The 27416-nt window shown below is 44.4% G+C and overlaps 1 protein-coding gene and 1 long non-coding RNA gene across 2 annotated transcripts in view; one reads left to right on the top strand and one right to left on the bottom strand.

Moving 5' to 3' along the window:
• Positions 1–22848, top strand: part of LOC139270358 (uncharacterized) — a 51835-nt gene extending 28987 nt beyond the window's left edge. Inside the window, exon 3 of the long non-coding RNA XR_011594708.1 lies at positions 20506–22848. This is a non-coding gene — a long non-coding RNA (uncharacterized lncRNA). The remainder of the gene's footprint in view (positions 1–20505) is intronic.
• The window catches only part of LOC139270224 (receptor-type tyrosine-protein phosphatase delta-like), a 2930110-nt gene that overhangs the window by 2568667 nt on the left and 334027 nt on the right, over positions 1–27416 (bottom strand). Inside the window, exon 3 of the mRNA XM_070888421.1 lies at positions 13985–14027. The gene's annotated coding sequence lies outside the window, so the exon portion shown is untranslated. The remainder of the gene's footprint in view (positions 1–13984; positions 14028–27416) is intronic.

The raw sequence follows: 27416 nt of genomic DNA, 5'->3' as shown, positions 1-27416 counted from the left end.
CTCAGTCCAAAATTTCTTACATTTATCATATATTTTGTCCCCACATCCTTGGCCACTCAACTACTGGAAACAGTCCGTTTCTAAGAACTTTGTCCAATTCTCTCATAATTTACAATCACCTTGATTAAATCACACCATAATTTTACATTGTAAGACTGCAGCACACTGCAAGTTGGAGGCACAGATGTAATTATTAACTATCTTCAACTGGAAAATATATCAAACCATAAGCTTTTCAGATGTGCTGAAACCTCGAGTAAAAATATTGCCTCTCAGTGATGATATTGATACTTAATGAAAGTGAACCATCTGAGGTGTTGCCCCTGGATAGTCTAGGACCAAGAGACCTCTTTTGATATTTACTGCAGTCCCACCATAGCATAAAGTGACAGCAGTTCAGCCATCACTATAATACAACACATTTATTGCAGCATATAACAGATGACTAATTTAACATAAAAATATGACATACCTTACTGATCAGCAAAAGTACAAACCTGATAGATATAAAATTTGAATAACTATTCATCTATTACTTTACAAAACTCACTTTTCAAAAAATCTTATTCTCCGTTATTTCTTGATGTAGAGATGCAGGATGTGAACTTCAAGTCGCATGAATCATCCCTCTCTCACATGCACACACACTTTCCCTGCAGAAGCTAGGATGCCCAGTCCTTTATCTACTATTATGTGACGTGGGTTGACCTTCTGCACTCAGTGTGTGGTAGTTCCAAAGCAACAGGGTCAAAAGCAACTTCCATGATGAATTGTTCTCTCTCACGCACAAAATCTGTCAACAGCAGCTCCAATGTTCCAATAGGTTGAGGGGACATTTCCAACTCAAACCGAAGGTCCCAGACAGAAGAGCAGATCAAGAAAGTGAAATTTTTCTTTTGCGGGCATTTCTATCATCAGTTAACATATTTTACGACCATGTTTTTAAGGATTTTTTTCAAAAGTGAATGCTTTTGTCATCAGTTATTTCTAGCTATACACATTCACCTCAGTGAAGAAAAGTGGCAGATGATAACAGTGGGGAAAAAATAGTTAAGAAATTTTATTGGTTGTTTTTTTTAATACTTGCTGGTTGCTGAAGGATTGCTTTGAAGATTAGTGAGGGATTTTGTTTGTTTTGTGTTCTGATGGTTACTTGTTCCTTATTAGTATATTTTAAGCACGTTTTGATTCGTTCTAATGTAATCATTTAATTCAGTGTTAACTTGACAGAGGTTTTGACTGACAGACATCTGATGCTTTTGAGGAGAAACATTTTTGAAAGGTATGATGCTATGGGCATGCAATATGTAAACTTTCTGGGCTCAATTTTCCCCAAGCCCATTTTCTGACATATTGCCAGAGTTACGCTCATTTTTATAGGCCAGAAATATTTTGACCAAGTTTGCATAATTCAAATTTGGTGCTGGGCAATGTATCCAGTCGACTCGGGGGGTGGAGCCTGCGTTCTGCGCCGAAAAACAAAGCCGCAGCTTCTGCACATGCGTGGGGGAAAAAAGTTACGTTTTTGACATCATTCTTATGGATGCACTTGCTCAGTACAGCTCGGATTTGGCAATCGGCCATTTTTAAAGAGCCAGTTATGTGTGTGAGAAGGAGTGCTGTGTGAGAACATTGGGAAAATCTCAGCTGGAGCAGTACAAGATGCAACACGGTGCAAGGACCAAGAATTTGTTACAGGATGAAGTGGAAGCACTAGTTACTGTGACTGAGAACCGATGGCAGGAGCTGGACACCAGCAGAGGTCACATAAAAGTTCCACCCAAAGAAATGAAGAAACACTGGAACCAAGTTGCAGAAGATTACTATGCAATGGTGACCACCATGAGATCTGGAGGCCAGTGTAAAAGGAAGTGACAGGACCTTGGTCAAGTAGTTAGTGTAAATAATATTTTCATTTATTCAATGCAATTGCAATTGTAAATGTGACCAGCTGTACATGTCCCAGCCAGCAGAAAGACACAATCTCTAAAAAGTTGCATTTTCATCTTTGCAGAGGAAGGCGGCACATAATAAAAGGGAAAGAACTCGAACAGGAGGAGGCCCGTCAAATCTGCACCTATGGACACACTTGGAAGAGAGGGTCGCTGCTTTGATGGGTCCTGCCTGGAAAAAAGCAATCAGTACTGCACAAGCTGGGCCCACACTCGAGGGAAAGGGTAAGTTCTGCAAATTCATCATGGTCCTTCAAATCAGCCTGCTGCCTGACCTGCGATGTGTGAGCCTACTCATGCCACCCACCCTGCCCCCTCCTCTGCTGCTAACCATTTGACTGTTCTGTTATTTTTTGCAGAACTTAGGCCAACCCTGATGATGCACAAGAAGATGCAGACAAGGATGAGCCTGAAGAGGAAAACATTTTCCAATCTAATCCTCCAGACCAAGAACATGGGGTGAGGGGGAGGGGGAGGGGGAGGGGGTGGAGCTGGATGAAACTCCCACTGTTGTAATGACTTTGGAGGAGGTGCCGCTCATGGAGGTGACAGCCCCTTCCGTGACTAGTGTTTTGAGTGTTGGTGGGACATTCCATGGTTTCACACATTCCGAGGTTGTGGGTCCCAGTGGTGGGCTGCAGAGAGGCACACCCAGGGCCCCACCTTCCGAGGTTGCCAGTCCCAGTGGTGTGGTACAGTGAGGCACACCCAGGGCCTCACCTTCCGAGGTTGCCAGTCCCAGTGGTGTGGTGCAGCGAGGCTTGATTACATTACAAGATGGCTGGCCTTTTATACCTGGGCCGCACACACGTGCACACTGCCCAATGACCTCTGACAGTGGCGCCACCTGCTGGTTAGTAAATCCAAGCATACATACATGACAATATCCCTCTTTGAGATATTAGTAACAGTCTTTTTACAAATTGAGATGGTCTGGGGCTTTCCGCTCCTGACTTGATCGTCTCAGTTCAACTCCAGCCTTGGGCGAGCATTCTGAATCTGTTATGACTGGGGGCTGGGTAGCCGATCTGATGGGAGTGGCAATGACCATGTCAGGGGTTTAAAGTCCAAATTCATTGAAGACAGCGGAATCCTCTGATGACTGAGGGTAGGTTGGTTGGTCACTGATTGTGTCTTCCTCAGACTGTTCCGGTTCATCCGTGTGCCGCAGCTTTATCTGATTGACATATTTCCTGCATGTCTGCCCGTTCTTGAGCTTAACGATAAACACTCTGTTACCCTCCTTGGCCGTAACAGTACCGGCGATCCATTTGGGACCTTGACCATAATTCATTACATAAACAGGATCATTGATATAAATGTCGCCTGACACAGTGGCGCGATCATAATACCTTTGCTGACTTTGACCTCTGTATTCAATATGATTATTCAAGTCAGGGTGGACAAGAGAAAGCCTGGTTTTGAGGCCTCTCTTCATCGATAATTCAGCAGAGGAGACCCCGGTAAGCATATGGGGTCTTGTCCTGTAACTAAACAATATGCGTGACAAGCGAGTTTTCAGTGAACCTTGAGTTATACGTTTCATGCTCTGCTTGATGGTTTGGACCGCACGCTCTGCTTGTCCATTGGATGCGGATTTGAATGGTACTGACCTCACATGTTTGATACCATTGAGTTTCATGAACTCTTGAAATTCCATCCTGGTGAATCAAGATCCGTTGTCGCTTATAACGATGTCAGGCAGAGCATGCGTAGCAAACATGACACGAAGGCTCTCAATGGTAGCTGTGGATGTGCTGGATGACATGATTGTACACTCTATCCACTTGGAATAAGCATCCACCACAACTAAGAATATCTTTCCCAGGAAGGGACCTGCAAAGTCGATGTGGATCCTGGACCATGGTTTAAATGGCCATGACCACAGACTCAGCGGCGATTCCGCTGGTGCTTTACTAAGCTGCATGCAAGTGTTGCACTGATGCACACATGATTCCAGATCAGAGTCAATTCCAGGCCACCATACATGAGACCTGGCAATGGCTTTCATCATGACTATACCGGGATGAATGCTATGTAGATCATGCACAAATTTCTCTCTGCCTTTCTTGGGCATAACAACATGATTACCCCACAGTATACAATCTGATTGAATGGACAGTCCGTCTTTGTGACGGATGTAAGGTTTGGTCTCCTCACACATTTTCTTGGGTATGGCAGACCAATCACCACTAAGGATACAATGTTTCACAACGGATATTATCGGGTCCTGGCTGATCCAGGTCTTAACTTGTTGGGCCGTGACAGGGGTTCCTTCACTTTCAAAAACATCCACTAACAGTAGGTCTGCTGGTTGTGGCGTTTCCATCTCCGGTGTGGGCAACGGCAGATGGCTCAATGCATCAGCACAATTCTCAGTGCCAGGTCTATGGCGAATGACATAATCATAGGCAGATAATGTCAGCACCCACATCTGGATGTGGGACGATGCATTGGTATTGATACCTTTGTTTTCCGAAAACAATGAAATGAGTGGCTTGTGATCTGTTTCCAGGTCAAACCGAAGACCAAACAGGTACTGATGCATCTTTTTAACCCCTTACACACACGCTAGTGCTTCTTTCTCTACCATGCTGTAGGCTCTTTCCGCCTTTGACAAATCTTTTGAAACATATGTAACAGGTTGTAATTTGCCCGACTCATTAGCTTGTTGGAGCACGCAACCAACTCCATATGACAAAGCATCCATAGGCCAGTACTAGACGCTTACATGGATCTTAATGTACCAGCAGCTTGTTAGAGCAAAGCAGATTAGTAGCTTTCTCAAAAGCTCTATCTTGAGATGCACCCCAGTTGTTGCCTTTTCTTAGCAGCATGTGCAATGGCTTCAATAAGGTGCTCAATCTAGGTAAGAAATTACTGAAGTAGTTAAGTAGACCAAGGAATGAATGCAGCTCCGTCACATTCTGAGGCTTGGGTGCATTTTTGATGGCCTTGGTTGTCGAGTCTGTAGGCCTGATGCCATCAGCAGCAATTTTCCTCCCCAGGAATTTGACTTCCGGTGCCATGAAGACGCACTTCGAGCATTTCAGTCTGAGTCCCACTTTGTCCAAACGATGTCGAACCTCTTCCAGGTTGTTCAAATGTTTGGCAGAGTCATGACCTGTGACCAGTATGTCATCTTGGAAAATGACAGTTCTGGGGACGGACTTCAGTAGACTCTCCATGTTCCTCTGAAATATGGCTGCAGCCGAGTGAATTCCAAAAGGGCATCTGTTGTAGATAAACAGTCCTTTATGAGTGTTGATGCATGTAAGTTTCTTCGATGTGTCGACCAGCTCCTGTGTCATGTAGGCCAATGTCACATCTAATTTTGTGAATGACTTCCCCCCCCGTTGCAAACAGGTCATCAGCCATCGGTAATGGGTATTGATCCTGTTTCGAAACTCAGTTGATCGTAACCTTGTCGACTCCACAAATCCTGACAGTGCCATCACTTTTCAACACAGGAACAATGAGGCTGGCCCAGTCGTTAAATTCGACCGATGATATGATCCCTTCACGTTGGAGTCAGTCCAGTTCGATTTCGAACTTCTCCCTCATCATGTATGGAATTGCCCGAGCTTTATGATGGATGGGTTTTGCATCCTAGTTCACGTGGATTTGCACCTTGGCTCCCGTGAAATTGCCGATGCCTGGTTGAAACAACGAGGGGAACTTGCTCAGCACTTGAGCACATGGAGTATCCTCCTCTGACAACAACGCTTTGATCTCATTCCAGTTCCATTAAATTTTTTCGAATCAGTTCCTGCCGAACAGTGTTGGAGCATTGCCTGGAACAATCCATAACAGTAAATCGTGAACCGCACCATCATACAACACTTTGATTTACTGCTCTGCTAATCACCGTTATGAGTTCTTTAGTGTACGTACGCAACTTGACATTGACTGGACTCAGCTTAGGCCTCAGCCTTAGTATCCCACAGCCTGTCGAATGTCCTCTGTCTCATTATTGATTGACTCGCACCCATGTCCAATTCCACCGATACCGGCACACCATTAAATTTTACATTAATCATTATCGGTTGTCTCTTTGTTAGGAATGAATACAGTCCATACACTTCCTCCTCTGGTATCTCGGATTGCATATCCGGATCAGCGCTAGACTGGTCATCTTCCTCCATGTGGTTTGCCGCAGCATGCTTGCTCAGTTGCGGACACATGCGCTGGAGATGCCTCAATCTAGTACAGCCTTTACAAATATACACATGACACATATACAGAAGACACAAACAACCTTATAGAAAGTTTTTTGTAAGTTATGTAAATTTACAAGTTTATCAGTGATCTTAAAGTTTTTAAGTGATCTTAAAGAGTGATATTGAAGTAAAGTTTGATACAAGAATAATTGTATTAATGTTAAGTTAAGTACATTGTAAACTTACGAATAAAATATATTTTACATTAAAACTGAATCATGTTCCATTAACACAACCGAACATTACGGAACAGGTCCAAACAGTAAACATGTCCATGTGGAATAATTATCGCTGAACCCTCAGGCATCAGTAAAGCATTCACGGATGAGCTGCTGGCACAAGGCTCGAGCAATCGTTAAAGGAGCACGATGGCCCACCCTCCTCCACCGTCGTGCTCCGGCCTCAGGCACTTGCATGGTTTCCTCATCCTCGTCGTCCTCCTCCTCCTCCTCCTCCTGCTCATCACCTGCATCTTCCACATCATTATCATCAGCCACTCTCACCGCAGGTGGGTCTTCCATTACCAGGTGCTGCTGCCTCATGATGGCTAATTTATGCAGCATGCAGCACACAGCAATGAACTGACCGAAAATCTCAGGGGAGTAAACCAAGTAGCCTCCAGAATGGTCGAGGCATCGGAAACGCTGTTCCAAGATGCCAATAGTCCTCTCAATTATGCTGCGCATCGCAGTGTGCGACATGTTGTATTCACGGTCAGCTTCCATCCAGGTTACGTGTAGAGGCATCATGAGCCAGGTGGCGAGGCCGTACCCTTTGTCTCTCAGTAGCCAGCTCGGCTCTTCTGGCTGCTGCTGCTGAAACATGGCAGATATAACGCTGTCGCATAGGATGAATGCATCGAGGGTGCTGCCAGGGTATCTTGCATCAACTGACATGATATGATGCATGTCGTCACACATGAGCTGCGCATTAATGGAGAGGAAGCCTTTTCTGTTCCTGGACATCTCGGAATCTTTCAAAGTTGTTCGCAAGGTGATGTGGGTACAACCAATGCAGCCCTGTACCTTTGGGAAGCCAGCAATCCTGGAGAAGCCCACAGCCCTTGGATCGCTTGGGCGGTCATGGGGAGCTTTATGAACTCATTCCTATGTGCATACAGTACGGCCATGACCTGGCGAATGCAGACATGTGTTACATGTTGAGAGATGGTGCACACGTCCCCAGCTTGAAACAATCCGGAGGCACAGAATGAAAGTGCAGCTATAACCTTCACTTCAACTGAAAAAGCAGTCCTCCTGATGCTTCTAGGTTGCAGGTCCGCTTTGACCAACTCAATTATAACTTCTTTGCGGAAACACAGCCTTCTGATACAGTCTGTATCGCTCAGGTGGAGGTACGAACTTCTCTCTTGATATACCGGAGGTGAGTAAGGCCTCCTGCCCAGCACCCTATGTTCCTGATGCGATGAAGTCAAATCAATTGACTCTGACATAGCACCATGATGCAGAAGGCTCGCACAAATAAGTCATTGTCAGTATTGCCCGCATACTTAAATTTAACCTTTGAAAGAAACTCAAAATGGCAGGAAAACAGGCAGCAAACGTTTGCATTTGTATCTCTCCAGGTCTGTACAGATGGACCACACCCAAAGGTCTTGTGACTTCTCCTCTCTCCCCCCCACACCGCCCCCCCATCCCACCCCTTTACTAATTGGAGTCTTGTGACTTCTCTCTCTCCTTCACAATCTCCGGGCTCCAAGCCTTCCGATTGTCACCTCGATCTCTCTCTCCTCCTCCCACACCCCTGCCACCCCCCTCCCTCCCAACAGCTCGTTTTGTAGCCGAGCCCAGAGCCACTGTCCTCTGGGCATGGGGCCGATTCTGCCGGCCAAACCTACGACTCTCGAGCCCTGCTTCAAGATATTCGGTGGTGGCGTGTGAGGGAGGTAAAAAATGGGAGAACTTCTGAAATCCAACAAATTTACACTTCTATGTTGACAGGTAAAAAAAGGTTGAACTTTAATATTGATTATGACAGTGTTCTTGATTCCCTCTAAAATCTTCGATTAAAAACAATGGCGTCGTTCAGCGCAAATTTGTGAACAGAAACATAGAAACATAGAAAATAGGTGCAGGAGTAGGCCATTCGGCCCTTCGAGCCTGCACCACCATTCAATGAGTTCATGGCTGAACATGCAACTTCAGTACCCCATTCCTGCTTTCTCGCTATACCCCTTGATCCCCCTAGTAGTAAGGACCACATCTAACTCCTTTTTGAATATATTTAGTGAATTAGCCTCAACAACTTTCTGTGGCAGAGAATTCCACAGGTTCACCACTCTCTGGGTGAAGAAGTTTCTCCTCATCTCGGTCCTAAATGGCTTACCCCTTATCCTTAGACTGTGACCCCTGGCTCTGGACTTCCCCAACATTGGGAACATTCTTCCTGCATCGAACCTGTCTAAACCCGTCAGAATTTTAAACATTTCTATGAGATCCCCTCTCATTCTTCTGAACTCCAGTGAATACAAGCCCAGTTGATCCAGTCTTTCTTGATATGTCAGTCCCGCCATCCCGGGAATCAGTCTGGTGAACCTTCGCTGCACTCCCTCAATAGCAAGGATGTGCTTCCTCAAGTTAGGAGACCAAAAACTGTACACAATACTCCAGGTGTGGCCTCACCAAGGCCCTGTACAACTGCAGTAACACCTCCCTGTCCCTGCACTCAAATCCCCTCGCTATGAAGGCCAACATGCTATTTTGCTTTCTCAAGCGCCTGCCAACTTTCAATGACTGATGTACCATGACACCCATGTCTCGTTGCACCTCCCCTTTTCCTAATCTGTCACCATTCAGATAATAGTCTGTCTCTCTGTTTTTACCACCAAAGTGGATAACCTCACATGTGTCCACATTATACTTCATCTGCCACGCATTTGCCCACTCACCGAACCTATCCAAGTCACTCTGCAGCCTCATAGCATCCTCCTCGCAGCTCACACTGCCACCCAGCTTAGTGTCATCCGCAAATTTGGAGATACTACATTCAATCTCCTTGTCTAAATCATTAATGTACAATGTACACAGCTGGGGCCCCAGCAAAGAACCTTGCGGTACCCCACTAGTCACTACCTGCCATTCTGAAAAGTACCCATTTACTCCTACTCTTTGCTTCCTGTCTGCCAACCAGCTTTCAATCCACGTCAGCACACTACCCCCAATCCCATGTGCTTTAACTTTGCACATTAATCTCTTGTGTGGGACCTTGTCAAAAGCCTTCTGAAAGTCCAAATAAACCACATCAACTGGTTCTCCTTTGTCCACTCTACTGGAAACATCCTCAAAAAATTCCAGAAGATTTGTCAAGCATGATTTCCCTTTCACAAATCCATGCTGATTTGGACCTATCATGTCACCTCTTTCCAAATGCGCTGCTATGACATCCTTAATAATTGATTCCATCATTTTACCCACTACCGATGTCAGGCTGACCGGTCTATAATTCCCTGTTTTCTCTCTCCCTCCTTTTTTAAAAAGTGGGGTTACATTGGCTACCCTCCACTCCATAGGAACCCATCCAGAGTCTATGGAATGTTCGAAAATGACTGTCAATGCATCCGTTATTTCCAAGGCCACCTCCTTAAGTACTCTGGGATGCAGTCCATCAGGCCCTGGGGATTTATCGGCCTTCAATCCCATCAATTTCCACAATACAATTTCCCGACTAATAAGGATTTCCCTCAGTTCCTCCTTCTTACTCGACCCTCTGACCCTTTTTGTATCCGGAAGGTTGTTTGTGTCGTCCTTAGTGAATACCGAACCAAAGTACTTGTTCAATTGGTCTGCCATTTCTTTGTTCTCCGTTATGACTTCCCCTCATTCTGACTGCAGGGGACCGATGTTTGTCTTTACTAACCTTTTTCTCTTTACATATCTATAGAAGCTCTTGCAGTCCATTTCAATGTTCCCTGCAAGCTTCCTCTCGTACTCTATTTTCCCTGCCCTAATCAAACTCTTTGTCCTCCTCTGCTGAGTTCTAAATTTCTCCCAGTCCCCGGGTTCGCTGCTATTTCTGGCCAATTTGTATGCCACTTCCTTGGCTTTAATACTATCCCTGATTTCCCTTGAGCCACCTTCCCTTTTTTATTTTTACGCCAGACAGGGATGTACAATTGTTGTAGTTCATCCATGCGGTCTCTAAATGTCTGCCATTGCCCATCCACTGTCAACCCCTTAAGTATCATTCGCCAATCTTTCCTAGCCAATTCACGCCTCATACCTTCAAAGTTACCCTTCTTCAAGTTCTGGACCATGGTCTCTGAATTAATTGTTTCTTTCACCATCCTAATGTAGAATTCCACCATATCATGGTCACTCTTCCCCAAGGGGCCTCGCACAACGAGATTGCTAATTAATCCTCTCTCATTACACAACACCCAGTCTAAGATGGCCTCCCCCCTAGTTGGTTCCTTGACATATTGGTCTAGAAAACCATCCCTTATGCACTCCAGGACATCCTCCTCCACCGTATTGTTTCCAGTTTGGTTAGCCCAATCTATATGCATATTAAAGTCACCCATGATAACTGCTGCACCTTTATTGCATGCACCCCTAATTTCCTGTTTGATGCCCTCCCCAACATCACTACTACTGTTTGGAGGTCTGTACACAACTCCCACTAGCGTTTTCTGCTCTTTGGTATTCCGTAGCTCCACCCATACCGATTCCACATCATCCAAGCTAATGTCTTTCCTTACAGTTGCATTAATTTTCTCTTGAATCAGCAGCGCCACCCCGCCTCCTTTTCCTTTCTGCCTATCCTTCCTAAATATTGAATACCCTTGGATGTTGAGTTCCCAGCCTTGGTCACCCTGGAGCCATATCTCCGTGATGCCAACCACATCGTATCTGTTAACTGCTATCTGCACAGTTAATTCATCCACCTTATTCCGAATACTCCTCGCATTGAGGCACTGAGACTTCAGCCTTGCCTTTTTAACACACTTTGACCCTTTAGAATTTTGCTGTAAAGTGGCCCTTTTTGTTTTTTGTCTTAGGTTTCTCTGCCCTCCACTTTTACTCTTCTCCTTTCTGTCTTTTGCTTCTGTCTCCATTTTGTTTCACTCTGTCTCCCTGCATTGGTTCCCATTCCCATGTGCGCTGGTTTTCTTAACTCACTGGAAGGTTTTTCGTGAGTGACCAGATACGCCGACCTAGGAGATAAAAATGTTGGCCAAACTGCAAACAATCGAAAAAAACGGTACAGACATGAGGAAACGCCCCCAGTGGGGTGAGGGGCGGGGGGGAGGTGCGGGTGGCGCGAGGGGGGGGGACATAAAAACATAAAAACCTAATAAATAGGAACAGGAGTCGGCCATATGGCCCCTCGAGCCTGCTCTGCCATTCAATAAGATCATGGCTGATCTGATCATGGACTCAGCTCCACTTCCCCTTATACCCTTATCGTTTAAGAAATTGTCTATTTCAGTCTTATATTTTTTCAATGTCCCAGCTTCCACAGCTCTCTGAGGCAGTGAATTTCACAGATTAACAACACTCTGAGAGAAGAAATTTCTCCTCATCTCTGTTTTAAATTGGTGGCCCCTTATTCTAAGATTATGCCCCCTAGTTCTAGTCTCCCCCATCAGTGGAGATATTCTCTCTGCATCCACCTTGTCAAGCCCCCTCATAATCTTATATGTTTCGATAAGATCACCTCTCATTCTTCTGAATTCCAATGAGCAGAGGCCAACTTATTCAACCTTTCCTCATGTCAACCCCCTCATCCCCGGAATCAACCTAGCGAACCTTCTCTGAACTGGCTCCAAAGCAAGTATATCCTTTCGTAAATATGGAAACCAAACCTGCACGCAGTATTCCAGGTGTGGCCTCATCAAAACCTGTAGCAAGACTTCCCTGCTTTTATACTCCATCCCCTTTGCAATAAAGGCCAAGATACCATTGGCCTTCCTGATCACTTGCTGTACCTGCATACTAATCTGTTGTGTTTCATGCACAAGTCCCCCCAGGTCCCGCTGTATTACAATACTTTGCAATCTTTCTCCATTTAATTAATAACTTGCTCTTTGATTTTTTCTGTCAAAGTGCATGACCTCACAATTTCCAACAGTATACTCCATCTGCCAAATTTTTGCCCACTCACTTAGCCTGCCTATGTCCTTTTGCAGATTTTTTGTGACCTCCTCACACATTGCTTTTCCTCCCATCTTTGTATCATCAGCAAACTTGGCTATGTTACACTCAGTCCCTTCTTCCAAGTCATTAATATAGATTGTAAATAGTTGGGATCCCAGCACTGATCCCTACGGCAACCCACTAGTTACTGGTTGCCAACCAGAGAATGAACCATTTATCCTGACTCTCTGTTTTCTGTCAGTTAGCCAATCCTCTATCCATGCTAATATATTACCCCAACCCATGAACTTTTATCTTGTGCAGTAACCTTTTATGTGGCATCTTGTCAAATGCCTTCTGGAAGTCCAAATACATCACATCCACCAGTTCCCCTTTATCCACCCTGTTCGTTACATCCTCAAAGAACTCCAGTAAATTTGTCAAACATGACTTTCCCTTTATAAATCCATGCTGATTCTGCCTGACCGAATGTTGCTTTTCCAAATGTCCTGCTACTGCTTCTTTAATAATGGACTCCAACATTTTCCCAACCACAGATGTTAGGATAACTGGAACACTAAGCACTTACTGACCAGGAGTGTCGAGTAGATATTAGGCGGGAGGTTTGAAGCAGCGGTATGGCATTGCACCATGACCTTCTTTGTCCGTAGATTGTGATGTCACCGCTGTCCGATTGTTCTGGACCTGAAGTTTGGTTCCACCCACTGCGGCATCGCCAGGCGAAAACACTAGCAGCTGCAGGAGGCGTTCATCGGGATGCCGGGCACTTTGCAGGCAATGTTTGAAGGCAAGGTGACCGAGGTAAGTCCAAAAAAATGCTGAAATGCTCTCTTGAATTTTTTTTGATGCTTTTCCCCTGCGATCAATCAGCCCAGCTAATCGGGCCAGATGGCAGCTGCCTTCAGGGTCCAGGTAAGTTTTTATTTTTCCGAAACTACAGCAATGACCCTTCCCTTTAAGGGAGGGAAGCAGCCTTCCAACGCGGCAGTGCTGCACGGCCCATTGTGCAGCGCTGCACACCAACCAGCCCGCCTGCTGCCTGTTGCGCTTCAGGAAGAAAGTGGCTTGATTTAGTGTTCCACTTCCTTCCTGGAGCACAAACACCAAATTTTTTTGAAAGTTAAAGAACATTAGTGCCTGCTGCTAATCTTTTCGACTTTTAAATGTTAGCGCCCCAGCCGGGGCGCTTCCGAATTTCACTCCCCAATGACTTTGTCGCTGAACCATTGCAATACAATGTGCAGCAAGATAATTAATGCTGATTATCCATGTGACATGAATTTGCAACCAACTTTCTTTGCCATTTGAGCCCAGAAGGTAAAGTCAGTGATAACTGCACATGGACGTTCAATGCATTCATGTGACATTGTTCTGCTGAATATTTCAACTTGGGTGTTAAGCTATGGGTTAAACTAGCATAAAGTCAAATATAATAAAAACACACTAAACATTTACGACTTTCACAAACAGTAATTTCTGGACTGACATAGCACAGATAGTGTTAGCACTGCTAACTTTATTTGACACAAGATTACAGCTCACTTAACAAATGGCAATAAGTTCTATAAACTTTCTCTCAGAAGATCTGGAAGTTATTTTGAAAATAATCGTTCACAAAGTGGCAGTTCATCTTTCTTTGCACATATATTGATCAGAAACTAAAATGTAACAATAAACAAGTTGTTAACTTACTTACAGTTTATTTATTTCTTCAATCTCTGCATGCGAGGCGACATAACCTGTTGGTAAAGGTAAAAGAAATGAACATTAATAAGGGAAACAGATAGGGTCAACAAAGAGACACTATTTCAACTGTTTGGGGAGTCTTGGAGTCGGGGCCATAGTCTAAAAATTAGAGCCAGGTCTTTCAGAACTGAAATTAGGAAACACTATTCCGCAAATGGTAATTGATACTGCAATCAATTGCTAATTTTAAATCTGAGATTGATAGATTTTTCTTAAAGTATTAATGGATATGCGCCAAAGGTGCATGTATGGAGTTAGGTCACAGATCAGCCATGATTTCATTGAATGGGGGAACAGGCTCCAGGGGCTCAATGGCCTACTCCTGTTCCTATAAGAATTTACATCTTGTTCAATTTATTCTACTATAGTAAGTAGCCAAATTATATGTTGTGTTCGACTTTAGTAAGTTTTTAAAGATGTGTTTTAACAATATGTCTTGTGTCAATGCAAGGTTGAAAACTGTTGAAACTTTCTGGGCACTTTGAGAGTTGGCTCATTGGTCGTACTCTCGTCTGAGTCAGAGGGTTGTGGGTTCAAGGCACACTCTGGAGACATAATGACATGATCTCGGGTAGCACTTCAGTGCAGTACCAAGGGTTTGCTGCACTGATGGAGCTGCCATGTTTCAGATGAGGGGTAAACCAAGGATCCATCTGTCATCTTGGGTGGATGTAAAAAAATTGCATAGCACTATTCAAAGGTGAGCAGAGGCAGTTTAATCATGCTTATGCCAAGATTTATCCCTCAACCAATACAAAAAACAGATAATCTGGTCACTTATTTAATTGTTGTGTACAAATTAGTTGCTGTATTTGGCATGTCCTAAGGTTGTAAAAGGTTCTATATAAATACAAATACTCCCTTATTTCTCTTTCATTTTGGAATGAGCCTAATATCCCACCTGTGCTTGGACAACTGACTGAATGACAACAAGTGGAGCACAGCTTATCATTGTTAATATTGGAAATGAAAAGGAAGTGATGAGACTTTTACTGTAAGTCTGCAGAACTTGAAGGATGGTTGAGGAGATGGAGGGAAAACCATAGAGCAGAAAGTAACTTCGGTGAACAATGAAAGTATGGGGAAGAGTTTTTCTGAGCACAACGTGTCATGATATTGTAATTGTGTTTGTGAAGATTTCCGCTTGTCAGTATTTCCAGTGAAATTGTAAGCGTGTTCAAAAAGAGGAAATTGTTATGAACAATTACGATATCATTATATGTAGTAATTAGACCAATTCTTCTCCAAAACAGGTTTAAACAGTTAAGGATGGAAGAGCACAGTTAAGTGCCCATACTTGGAAATTACTATCAGCAAAGTTGTTTTACTAGTGCTAAAAGGGTTTGTTAGGAATTCCTATCTATGGAGGGACATTAACCTATTCCAGTAAAGGAGCAGAGAGGAACGTGCAGTGACCAGGTTCCGTATTGTAAGATAATATTGGTAACAGTAATTTCCAGTGTTACATTAAAATGACAGAAGAATTTGGAACTATGTGCTGGATACGGGTCATTTGTAGCTTACAATGCTGGAGGAGTTACAGAAACATGGATAATCACATTCCTGACTTGTGCCATGTAGGTGGTGGAAAGGCTTTGCGGGAGTCAGGAGGTGAGACACTCACCACAGAATACCCCAGCTTCTGACCTGCTCTTGTAGCCACAGTATATATGTGGCTGGTCCAGTTAAGCTTCTAGTAAATGATGGCCGAACATCTGTCATGGGGAAAATGCTGGAGTCCATCATTAAGGAAGTAGTAACAGGACATTTCGAAAAGCATAATTCAATCAAGCAGAGTCAGCATCGTTTTGTGAAAAGGAAATCATGTTTGACAAATTTGCTTGTGTTCTTTGAGGATATAATGAGCAGGCTAGATAAAGGGGAATCAGTAGAGGTGGTGTATTTGGATTTCCAGAAAGCATTCATTCACTAAGGCGCCACATAAAAGGTTACTGCACAAGATAAGAGCTCATGGGGTTGGGGGTCATATATTAGTGGATAGAGGATTGGCTAACTAATACAAGCAGAGAATCGGGATAAATGGGTAATTTTCAGGTTGGCAAACTGTAAATAGTGGGGTGCCACAGGGATCAGTGCTGGGGCCTCAACTATTTACAATTTATATTAATGACTTGAATGAAGGGACTGAGTGTAATGGAGCCAAATTTGCTGATGATACAAAGGTGGGTGGGAAAGCAAGTTGTGAGGAGGATGCAAAGAATCTTCAAAGGGATATAGATAGGTTAAATGAGTGGGCAAAAATTTGGCAGATATAGTATGATGTGGGTAAATGTAAGGTTATCCACTTTGGTAGGAAAAATAAAAAAGCAAATTATTATTTAAATGGGGAGAGATTATGAAATGCGATGATACAGAGGGATCTGGGGGTCCTTGTACACGAAATACAAAAAGTTTGCATGCAGGTACCTCAAGTCATTAGGAAGGCAAATGGAATGTTGCCCTTTATTGCAAGGGGGATGGAGTATAAAATTAGGGAAGTCCTGCTACAACTGTACAGGGTGTTAGTAAGACCACACCTGGAGTACTGCATACAGTTTTGGTCTCCTTATTTAAGGAAGGATATACTTGCATTGGAGGCAGTTCAGGGAAGGTTCATGAGGTTGATTCCTGAGATGAAGGGGTTGTCATATGAAAAAGGTTAAGCAGGTTGGGCCTATACTCATTGGAGTTTAGAAGACTGAGAGGTGATCTTATTCAAACATATAAGATTCTGAGGGGGCTTGACAGGGTAGATACAGAGAGGATCTTTCCTCTCATGGGGGAATCTAGAACTTCGGGGCATAGTTTCAGAATAAGGAGTCGCCCATTTAAAACAGAAATGAGGAGGAATTTCTTCTCTCAGTGTGTCGCGGCTCTTTGGAATTCTCTACCACAGAGAGCTGTGGAGGCTGGGTCATTGAATGTATTTAAGATGGAGATAGACAGATTTTTGAAAGGTAAGGGAGTCAAGGGTTATGGGGAATGGGCAGGGAACTGGAGTTGAGGCCAAGATCAGATCAATGATGATCTTACTGAATGGCGGAGCTGGATCGAGGGGCCAAGTGGCCTACTCCTGCTCCTATTTCTTATGTTTTATAAGGATGTTGATGGTGGGGAACTGACGATAGGAATGCTATTGAATGTCAAGGGTTGCTGGTTAGACTCTTTTTTTTGGAGATAGTCATTGCCTTGCACTTGTGTGGTACAAGTGTTAGTTACCACATTAGACCAAGCCTGAATGTTGTCCAGGTCTTGCTGCATGGACTGCTTCATTATCTGAGGAATTACGAATGGAACTGAATACTGTGCAATCAGCAGCAATAATCCCCACTGAATTTATGATGGAGGGAAGGTGAACCAGCGTAGGTCACCTGGCTTGATGGTAATGGTAGAGTGAGCAATATGCTGTGCCATGAGATTGCAGATTGTGATGGACTACAATTCTGCTGCTGCTGCTGATGGCGGCCAACATCCTCATGGATGCCCAGTTTTGAGCTACTAAATCTGCTCTGAATTTATCCCATTTAGCACAGTGGTAGTGCCACATAAAACAATGGAGGATGTCCTCAGTGTGAAGACGGATCTTCGTCTCCACAAGGACCGTGTCGTGGTCACTGCTACCAATACTGTCATGGACAGATGAATCTGCGACAGGTAGATTGGTGAGGACGAGGTCAAGTAGAATTTTCCCTCATGTCGGTTCTCTCACCACCGGCGGAAACCCAGTCTGGCAACTTTGCCCTTCAGGACTTGGCCAGCTCGGTTAGTTGTAGTGCTGCGAGCCATTCTTGATGATGGACATTGAAGTCCCCAATTCAGAGTACATCTGCGCAAGAGAATAACTTAATTCAAAGCTGAAAATGGAAATGTACATTTATTTCCAAAGGAATTATATTAAATGCTCAGTTTTATTAAACCCATTACATACTGCAATAGCAATGCCTACTGTATTAATTTCCAACTAATGGCAGATTATCAGTGCTTTGAAACCCATATTTCTCAAAGCTGTGGCAGTAATGTGATTCATTCTAATTGGTAATGAAATCTTACAAGTAAGCTCTGGGGTAACATTAAACTGACAGATTTGCAGTAACAGCATTTTATTATAGAAATGTCAACACCTCTTTCTGAGAATGGATGTCAGCTGCACGTAATTTTGTTGCCTGCTTTTCTGCTGGTATGTAAATTGAAGCTACGATTCTATGTAATGTTTCAGTGAGTGAATAATCTGCCAACTGCACATAATTAACATTTGCTGCCGGCATTTCAGCTCTCTCTGTCATAATAAAACAGCACTCTCCATTATTAACTTTTCTAAATAAAACAGTCGTCAGTATACTCTTTGCCAGAGCCCCGGATGCAGGCCTGGAGGGCAAATGCAGCTCACTTGATCGTTCCATCTGACCTGCAATACACTGTTTAATTATTCACCAGAGTCAAACCGCCAATGCTGCCTGAAACCTATTAATGTATTAATTATTAATATTCTCAATGCATGAATAACCCTGTTTTATCCATTTATCAAACATTAGGCTTGCTAAATTAAAAGAACAACTCATTAAAGCGGAATTAAATGAATCTTGTCCCACAAATAGGTGATAGCAGGTTATCAGTTTGAATGTAGTGTTATTGACACATTACTTTGTAAGAACTAAAGGTGGATTTGCCACTGTTGGATATCTGAGTTGAAATCGAATGCGTGCATTAAAAGATTCCAGTTGATGAGGTTGAAAATGTATACCTTTTTCTCAGATTAATAGTCTGAGCTGAAAGCTGTGAGAATGTTTCACCTCTTTATGCTTCAGGCACAAGTTTGACACTTGTTTTGGAGTGGTACGCATCGGCAGCACCAAATGATATTACAAGCTGCCTATCACTCTCTGCTCTCTGTATACATTTAAATGCACAAGTTGAACTCTGCTGCTCTGTGACATCACTGAAGTTTTTGAAGTTACTGTAGAGTTTACTTTATTCTAACTTCAGAAAGTTAAAGGCTTCCTGGTAGACTGCACAACACGTTATTAAACTTTCAAAACGATATTCAGAGAGATTGCTTTTTATCATTTTTATTTATATTGCAGTTGCTGTGAAGCCCTAGCATCATCAACACAACTTCTTTAAGGTAGTCAAACTCCATTTGACAAATTTGAAGCACCCTCAATTTTGCAATTTGAAACCACAGTTATAGTGCATGTTACATTGATACAGGAACTAGATCAAATATTCCTGTCTTCTATTTAATGACATGTATTGCAGTGTAGCAGTGCATTAAAGAATAGAACTGGACAAAGGGGTAACATTTGCTTCTCCCAGCCCCCCATGCCCCATTGTGTTTTGGATCTTTCTTGACCTTGCCAGTTTACATTGGCCTGAAATTTACGGTGGGCAATAACAGCGAACTGTCAGCATTTGCCGTTATTACCCCTCTGAATCTGTACATGCATATCTAGACGCGGAAATTCTGAAGTTGCGATCAGTCATTCACTGCTCCGACACTGGCTCTGCCGTGCGTCCTCCCACCCCGCCCCCATAGCCGGCAATCAATGTAATCAGTGAAACTCTGGCTTTTCCATAGTAACATTGCTGTTAAATACGACATTAAATGTTAAGCCTTGTTGGAATAGGTGTAACTGGTGTTTTAACAGTGTATTGACTGCTGAACAAGTGTTATGGTCCTGAAAAACTAGTTTTTATATTTGTGGAGTGTCAAATTTCTCTATTAAGTTAAAAATTACAATAAAAATAACTTCAAACTTAAAAAAAAAATTTTTCCTGATATTTCAGGTTCTAACTTATTCCCATGTCAGAGTTCCAATCTTTGTTTCACTCTCAGGAAATGAGAAGCTGCTTTTTTCTGGATACTATTTTTAAGTCCTGATAAAAAGCAGCTTCTCATTTCCTGCTTCCCTATCTGTGAGAATTCTGCAATGTGATTGGCTGCTTAGACAGCTTGTTGCTGTCACAGTAGTATTGCACGAGGGATTGCACTGCAATCACTTGAATGTCACAGAAATTGCGAGATCTTTCTTCAGGGCCAGGGATGAACACATTTGCTTCACCGCTGACCGCAAATTCCAGACCATTGTATAACCATATCCTTGATACAGGAACCTGAACTGTAGTCATTTTTAAAACGTTTTTTAAAATGTATTCATTCCTGGTTGTGGGCGTCACTGGCAAGACCAGCATTTATTGCCCATCCCTAATTTCCCTTGAGAAAGTGGTGGTGAGCCGCCTTCTTGAACCGCTGTAGTCCTTGTGATGAAGGTACTCCCACAGTGCTGTTAGGAAGGGAGTTCCAGGATTTTGACCCAGCGACGATAAAAGAAGAGCCATATATTTCCAAGTCAGGATAGTGTGTAACTTGGAGGGGAATTTGCAGGTGATGGTATTTGTTGTGTATGCATGCCTGTTTACTGTGTGATGCCTGTAACACTGTTATGCAACATTGAATGTACCCTTGCACTGCAGGTAACCCAGTATAAAAAGGAGCTCACAGCTTGTGGTCAGCACTCGAGGAGCTGCAAATAAAGGACTACAGGTCTACACAGTTTAAGTATCATACCCTGCCTCGTGGAGTAATTACTAAGGGTGCCTACATGCACTACAACCGGTGATGGGAATACGAGGTCACGAACCACACGCTCAGCATGTCGAATCTCAGCATCTTTCAGCAATTTACCGATGTGGAAGATTGGGACGCTTTTGTAGAAAGATTGGAACACTTAAGGAGACTGACTGCACCGTGCGACTTTGGCGACCACCTAAATAAAGCACTAAGGGACTCTAAACCGACGAGAGCAGTGCACCGCATAGATATTTCTAATGGCTGCCCCGAGTCCCGCAACCCTGAGTCCACCACATGGGGCAAACCGGATGGCCCCGTGCTGGCGCTGTGGAGGAAACCACAGGGTTCACCAGTGCCGCTACAAAGACTATGCATGCAAAGACAAAAGGCACCTTCAAAGAAATTTGCAAAAAAAGCTGTACTCACCACATCTCAGATGAGTTGGCTGATTACCGGGGCTCCAACACATAGGAAGGTGAAGTTGCTCAACCCCTGGGAGAAGAGTATGGAACTCATACCTGCTCCACCGAAAGTTCTCCGTGGGCGATGAAAGTAGACATCGACAAAGTCCCAGTTTCTATGGAGAGTGACACAGGGGCGAGGCAGAGTGCAATGAGGCAAGCGACCTTTGAAGAACTTTGGATGAATCCCGCCAATCATCCTGTCCAAGCAAAGCTGCTTCCAGGCCTCCGGGCTCCGCCAATTGACCTCGAACATGGATCCATCGCTGCATCCCGAGGTTCTACTGTCCAGCTCGACAGCGTGGTAACAATTCCATAGCACCCCGGTGAAATCTCCAGGGCCAAGGATCAAAACTCCACTTTCCAGGCAAAGGCAGCACTCCAAAAGAGGAACATCAACGAAAGAAATGGATTCCCGACATCCAGGGTTGACCCTGTGGAAGAAAACAGCACCACAGCCTACCTGCAGCAGAGCCAGAAGATAGCTGCCGCACCACGAGGAGCAGAACCTGTAATCAAAATGGCCTTGGTCATACTACAAGGGGCAGCGTTGGAGGAGCAACACGTGGCACCGAGTGGCCAATCGAATTGGGAGGCTCCCTTAAAGAAGACTGGTAACCGAAGAAATTTAAAGGGACAGTTTCAACTATTTGAGTACAAGGACTTTAAAGCTAAAGATGCAATTCAAGGGTGCAAGTATGAAAATGTATGCAATGTAACCATGAATTGTGATGCTGGTTTAACTAATGTGACTAATGAGATGAATGCAGGTGTCAACAAGGTTAAGAACAAGTTTATTATGCTTAACAATTATGATAGAGAATGTGAAATGCCGAATGTAACCATGTCTGTTGAAACCAGGACACCCAAAAGTGATGCAAATGATAGCATGTACAATGCAGGCACGACTATGTGTGATCAGAGCCAAGGTGTCATGTATACTGGTACGACACTGCCAAAGGACATTGGGTCCAACAGTGACCATGCTGATGCCAATGGAATCCCCCTGTGGGAGACCCCCAGGTCCAGAAGGCTACATGACCATGTAGCCTAGACCTTTGGAATGAATGTGATGTCCCTTGCAGGACACACACACAGTGGGAGCACACCCACTACAGGGACAGTGGTCAATGGGCAGCCCAGCCACCATCAATGGCAACCTGCACCAGACCAGTCCTACAGCCCCTGGCCACCAGGACCAACACCAGGAGCATGAGGCCAATACACTCCAGCTTCCCTGGCAAATCCTGGGATGACCTGACCCTCATCCCAATTGGTGGACAAGGAGCCCACCCAGTCTTGTGGCCCTGCCCACCATCCCACAACTACACACATCACAGTGTATACACACCTCCCACTGCTGATGTGGCTACCCACCCTGCGAGATCCCACAACAGTGACACCCACTTGGTCTGTGTGTGAGGGAGAGGAAACGTATGAGGCCAGCCTCAAGCACAGGGGTCATACTTGGCAACCACACAACCCTCACCACAACCTCCCATAGCCCACCACTGATCACCTCCCTTGGTCATGACAATAAGGATATGAAAAATGCTTAGGGGGAAGTGTTGTTGTGTATGCATGCCTGTTTACTGTGTGATGTCTGTAACACTGTTATGCAACACTGAATGTATCCTTACACTGAACATATCTTACCTGTACACCAGAGGGTGCTGCTGCTGGAGAGCTAAGGGTTACCCTCGTATAAAAAGGAGCTCACAGCTTGTGGTCCTCACTCGAGGAGCTGCAAATAAAGGACTACAGGTCGACACAGTTTAAGTATCATACCCTGCCTCGTGGAGTCATTACTAAAGGTGCCTACATACACTACAGTATTCCCATGCGCCTGCTGCCCACGTCCTTCTAGGTGGTAGAGGTCACGGGTTTGGGAGGTGTATACTGTGAATAGCAGCCACTAAATCAAATGTGACCAAAAAGCCTAATTAACATGACATTACATACTCCACACCTTCACAAAATTCACCATGTCATATAGAGTCAATGAGAAAATGAGCTAGCCAGGACACAGATTAAACAATTCAAATGATGCCATGAACTTCAGAGTGATGCAAAATCAGTTTCCAGAAGGCATTTTAACGTAAATATTGTTTTAATTAACTATAATTCCACACTAGCTATCTATTGTATTTATGCATGAATACATTGTAACTGTGCTTCAAAAATTCTGGATGCAGGAAGTAATTGAAAATTTATAAATGAAACCAAAACGATCATCAACATATTTATAACTTCCAATGGTCAGGAGTAAAAAATATCAAATTCCTTCAACACACGGAAGTATCTGGGTCTAAGACGCAGTTTAAGAACAACGGGGGAGAAATCGCCCCATGCCCCGATTGGGGGCGGTAACCTTCTGAAGCTGGGACTTTTAGCACCCAGCATTGACACTCTCCCCTTTAATCACCGTCCCGAGGATGGATGTCCACTAGCTTCGCGACCCGCGGGGCAATTTCCCCCACGGGTTGTGAAGGGATCGGGGCGTGGTCATGAGGGGTCACCACGCACGGCGTTGACATCATCTGCGGTTATGTGACAGCCTGGAGCGCTAACCGTGGGGCGCGCGCTGCCATGCCAGCGCCTCTGCAATCTCCCAGGCAATTTCCCGGGAGGGGGTAACTCCCCCCTCCCCCGGAATTAAACTGTCTTGCGACCCTCCGGTGGTGCTAATGGGGCTAAGGGGCAATTTCACTCCAAAAATGTTTTCTGGAAACCAGTGAAAAAATGGGAAAGCAGTCATTGATGCCTTCCTCCCAAGGGAGCCATTAAATTAGACACACGACACAGAAGAATTGCTAACAGTTAATACTTTAGCAGTACAGGACTGGATACAACACTGGGAAATGCTCCAGAACAATTGAAATGAACACTACAACTTCCAGTAAAAGAAGAATGTGGATAAATGTGAGGTTATCCACTTTGGTGACAAAAACAGGAAGGCAGAATATTATCTGAATGATTAGGAAAAGGGGAGGTTCAACAAGACCTGGGTGTCATGGCACATCAGTCATTGAAAGTTGGCATACAGGTACAGCAGGCGGTGAAGAAGGCAAATGGCATGTTGGCTTTCATAGCTAGAGGATTTGAGTATAGGAGCAGGGAAATCATATTGCAGTTGTACAGGGCCTTGGTGAGGCCACACCTGGAATATTGTGTTCAGTTTTGGTCTCCTAATCTGAGGAAGGATGTTCTTGCTATTGAGGGAATGCAACGAAGGTTCACCAGACTGATTCCCGGGATGGCAGGACTGACATATGAGGAGAGATTGGATCGACTGGGCTTGTATTCACTGGAGTTTAGAAGAATGAGAGGGGATCTCATAGAAACATATAAAATTCTGACAGGACTGGACAGGTTAGATGCAGGAAGAAGGTTCCCGATACTGGGGAAGTCCAGACCCAGGGGTCACAGTCTAAGGATAAGGGGTAAGCCATTTAGGACCGAGATGAGGAGAAACCTCTTCACTCAGAGAGTTGTTAACCTGTGGAATTCTCTACCGCAGAAAGTTGTTGAGGCCAGTTCGTTAGATATATTCAAAAGGGAGTTAGATGTGGCCCTTATGGCTAAAGGGATCAAGGGGTATGGAAAGAAAGCAGGAAAGGGGTACTGAGGTTGAATGACCAGCCATGATCTTATTGAATGGTGGTGCAGGCTTGAAGGGCCGAATGGCCTACTCCTGCACCTAATTTCTTTTTAAGAAGAATCCATGCAGAACAGAGTCCGAACTTTAAGATGGCAGGGTACAGAATCATCAACGCTGAAGTTGTCTGGAGAATAGCTTCCTGAAGCTGCTGCTCTCATTGCTTTGAAAACTACCCATTGCTGTCGGATGAACATGGCCATACCAGTTTCCCTGCGATCAGCCTGTTTGATTGTCGGTGTGACTGGCATTGATCTGAGATAGTGGACTGAAACCTACTGAAAAATAAACCATCGCAAACATTGTAAGCAGCAGCTCCGATGTAATGGAGGAATACGGAATGTGAATTTAAATGTATAGCTAGTTGTAAAAAAAAATTTCAAATGCCTTATTTTTCAATATTTTGCATTAACGGAGTGATTCCTGCCAACGAACCGGAAGATTCTGCGCATTCAATTCCCAATTTTAAAAATAACGTTCACCACAACAAGACGGAGAAGCTGAGAATTGCTGAAGCACATCACTAAATATAGGTTTATTCATAACTAATAAAGTTCTATTAATGTTATTAGGTTGGGTTAATGATACTGCTGATTTTTCCAGTTTAAAAACCGCTGCCTTGAAAGACAAGCAACAACTTTTAAAAAGAAACTCTCAGTTCAACTTTTATTTAAAATGAACGGTTCTAACAGAATTCTCTAAATCCACCTCTTTATTCCTCATTTTGGCAAGTCCGGCGAGAACAAACAATTAAAAAGCACCGGAAGTATGCATGCACAACCACTTCCGGTCCGTTGGCAGCAGTCATCTTCATTAATTAAACACCATAGCGTATGCAGCCTAATTCGCGAAATATTTTCCATTAAAACATATTGGCTCTAGTTATTAAATCTAGAATCCACAGCTGCATACGCACCTAATGTCACTGAACTTTACCCCTTCTGTATCAGGGCAGTACCTGAAAATTTATATAAACTTGGCCAAACATCACACAAATTGTGTAGTCCTTTGTTGAGACCGAAATGTCCAGATACCGATCTGTACTAGCTAGGTTTAGTAATGAATTGGGCAGAATTCTTCTCTTTGACATAACACATTTTCCAGGGTCACAGCTTGTTTGGCGTGCAGCATGGGCTCCCAGCAGAAGCCCATCTGTGCCCGAGGAAAATGAGCACCCACACTGCAGCACCAGAAGAAGTGACAAGAAATGCTAAAGGGGTGGACACCCTGAAAAGGAAGACATTTCCTGGCTGAGGAGGGCTCGACAAAGACTGCGCCTACATAGTTAAATAAATGGGGGTTGAATTGGAGGGAGAGGAGGACTTGAATAGGCCCTCTCCCTCTGTTACAAATATACCACCACCAGCCCTTTCATCAGGTGATCCCATGGAGTGGTAGTTGGAGGGAAGAATGGGAAGGAAGTGGGCTGGGATGGCAGGGTGTCCCCTCTGCCCTCCAAACCAGCATTTACATGTGGTTGGGAGAGGAAGGAGTGTTCAGGAGCAGTCATAGCGGGATCAGGGAAGAGGCAAGAGAAATAGAGCTTCAGGCAGGGAGGTGGTAGAAGGCTTCGGAGCTTGATTCATCATCAAAATCCATGGCGCAGCCTTGGACAACGTGAACCATTTTCCATACCTCGGGAGCTTACTATCAGCAAGGGAAGACATCAACAACGAGGTTCAACACCGCCTCTAGTGTGCCAGTGCAGTCTTCGGTTGCCTGAGGAAGAGAGTGTTTGAAGACCAGGACCTCAAATCTGGCACCAAGCTTATGGTCTACAGGCCAGTAGTGATACCCATCCTCCTATCTGGCTCAGAGACGTGGACCGTATACAGTAGACACCTCAAAGCGCTGGAGAAATACCACCAGCCCTGCCTCCACAAGATCCTGCAAATTCACTGGGATGTTAAACGCACCAATGTCAGTGTTCTTGATCAGGCCAACATCCCCAGTATCGAAGCACTGACCACACTCAACCAGCTCTGTTGGGCGGGCCACATTGTCTGCATTGCCGACACGAGATTCCCAAAGCAAGCGCTCTACTCGGAACTCCTACAGCCAGCCCAGGTGGGCAGAGGAAACGTTTCAAGGATACCTTCAGAGCCTCCTTGATAAAGTGCAACATCCCCACCAGCACCTGCGAATCCCTGGCCCAAGACCGCCCAAAGTGGAGGAAGAACATCCGGGAGGGCGCTGAGCACCTCGAGTCTCGTTGCCGAGAACATGCAGAAACAAGCGCAGACAGCGGAAGGAGTGTGCGGCAAACCAGACTCCCCACCCACCCTCTTCTTCAACGACTGTCTGTCCCACCTGTGACAGGGACTGCAATTCCTGTTTTGGACTGTACAGTCGCCTGAGAACTCACTTTTAGAGTGGAAGCAAGTCTTCCTCGATTCCGAGGGACTGCCTATGATGATGATGGTAGTGGGCTTCAGCGCTTAATTCTTCCTACCGCTGTCCTGCCTGACTTTGAGTGGAATGGTGGAGGAAAATCCAACTCAATATTAAACTGTACAATGCACATTAATTCACAGAATTTCCATTCATTGCTGTCACAATCGATTGTTTATTTGCTCCCTGAATACTGCAGTATTGTTACGAAGTGTTCATCCATGACTAACGGATAAGGAGCATAAACTGGATGACTCTAACGACAAGGCAAATAATAGAAAGACAAGGGGCGTCATCAGACATT

The sequence above is a fragment of the Pristiophorus japonicus genome, chromosome 1 (genome assembly GCF_044704955.1).
Source record: "Pristiophorus japonicus isolate sPriJap1 chromosome 1, sPriJap1.hap1, whole genome shotgun sequence".
Lineage (NCBI taxonomy): Eukaryota > Metazoa > Chordata > Chondrichthyes > Pristiophoridae > Pristiophorus > Pristiophorus japonicus.
This window is presented reverse-complemented; position numbering and strand designations above follow the sequence as displayed.